The following is a 2,190-nucleotide window of genomic DNA, read 5'->3' as shown; positions in this document are numbered from 1 at the left end:
CGCGAGTCAGGAGGAGGGGGAGGGGCGCACGTGTGGGGGAGGATGATAAAACAGAGGAAACGGCCCGCGCTATGGGGGGCTGCATAGTGGTGAAGAGAGGACAGGGGGCTTACCTTCACAGCACCGCCCCAGGCGCCAATTCTTTACAGGGCGATGTGAAGGGAACGCGTTTTCTTTGCGTATTTGCATATATACAAATCTCATAGGATGGACTCCTGCCTCATTCACATGCCAAGAACTAAAAATACACGTCCACAAATATCTATGAAAATAAAAGTGCTTCCATTATGACATAATCCTAGGTTATTCTGCCCTGTGTCAGGGGAGCAATACGTAAATACTGACCCGTGTGATAGGAAGGACAGGACACTATGGACCATTGGGCTCAGATATTGAGGTACATTGGATTGTATTGACGGTGATAATTACAGAGGAACTGAGGTGCACAGGACTACACGGCCGTGCAATCTACTGAGGAACTAGACAGTCAGATATATATATATATATATATATATATATATATATATATATATATATTACTGATCCTAGATGTCCAAACTTACCAGCTCCTAGGGATGGAAACCTCTTTACTATCATTTAGGAACATCTGGATTAGTGTATATCCAAAAAAATGCAACGAGGCAGCACTCCAGTAGGTATAAAGGTGATCTTTCTTCACCCATGCCAAAATAAGGTGCAACGTTTCAGCTCATCCATAGAGGTATGCTTGATAATGGCTCTATGGATGAGCTGAAACGTTGCACCTTATTTTGCCATGGGTGAATAAAGATCACCTTTATACGAAGTGCTGCCTCATTGCATTTTTTTGGATATCTGATCTTACAAACCGGTGGATCGGGTTTGTTGGAGGCCTGCACCCACTACTGGACTTGATCCATTATACTCGCTATGCTGCTCCACAATCAGACTGATTGGATTAGTGTACATTTATAAAAATATGCCTATGCACATTCGTTCTGGCTATGTCACTGCGGCACCGCTCTGCCATCTGATAATGTATGCATGCCCCCCGCTCTGTACTGTGCTGCCTAGTCCCCGCATCTATCGTGATGTTGCATTCTTTGGATATCCTTTAGGAATTCTACCTATACTGATCGGCTACATTAGATCGTATTGCCTGTGAGGTTTACTGAGGAATTGTCCCGGCTTGCCCAAACACTACACAGATGCCTCCAGTTTGTGGCAGTCACTGCACTGGCTGTCTGTCTTCTTTCGAACATAGTTTAAAATCATAACCCTCATCCACAAAGCTCTGCATAATGCTGCACCTCCCTACCTCTCCTCTCTCATCTCAGTCTATTGTCCAACCTGTGCTCTTCGATCTGCTACTGATCTTAGATTAATCTCTTTAACCTTAATTTGAAACTCCCACGCATGTCTCCAAGACTTTTCCAAAGCTTCACCTATTCTTTGGAATGCTCTGCCTCGGACTATCAGACTAATACCCAACCTCCAAAGTTTCAGACATGCTGTTAAAACCTTTAGGCAGCCTATAACACTCGTTAACTGCATGAAGTTTTAATTCTCTTTACTAACCTGTTCTGTGTCCTACTCCCATCTGTTATCTAGTAACCACCAGATATATACCAAGCTTCAGGCTTCTCTGCAGTCCCATTCACCTTGGACTTTGTATATAAGATGACCGCTGATGACTGGGTCAAGCAGCAGCATTTTTATTTATTATATTTTGCTCTATTCCCTTATGAAGAATGGCCAGGGGTGGAGTGGGAATTTAAAATAGCCCTTGGAAAAACTGTAAAAGTGGCCCCATTTTTTGGGCGGAGTCAAAACAAATGGGTGTGGTCAGATACTGTGGGTGGAGTTATAACAGACAAATTGTTGGTAGATGGCCTTAATGCAAAACAAGAACATCTTTTGCTAGTAAGTGAGTCTAATGGGCAAAGAATGTGACCTGTCCATCAGTAAATGATGGAAACACACGACCCGGTAAGCCTTAAATACCTTTCCCCTGTACCATACATGTACAATTCAGAGAAAGAGTAGATTGATACTGCCTACTATGTACAGGGATAATGCTACAATAACACATTTAGAATAACACATTCAATCCTGTCAACTATATACAAAATATAACTACTACAATACCTTCTCCCATATACAAGCCAACTACTATAATACTGCCCCCTATGTACAAGAATATAACTACTA

Source organism: Engystomops pustulosus, chromosome 4, assembly GCF_040894005.1.
Source record: "Engystomops pustulosus chromosome 4, aEngPut4.maternal, whole genome shotgun sequence".
Classification (NCBI taxonomy): domain Eukaryota; kingdom Metazoa; phylum Chordata; class Amphibia; order Anura; family Leptodactylidae; genus Engystomops; species Engystomops pustulosus.
Note: the sequence above shows the minus strand (reverse complement) of the source record.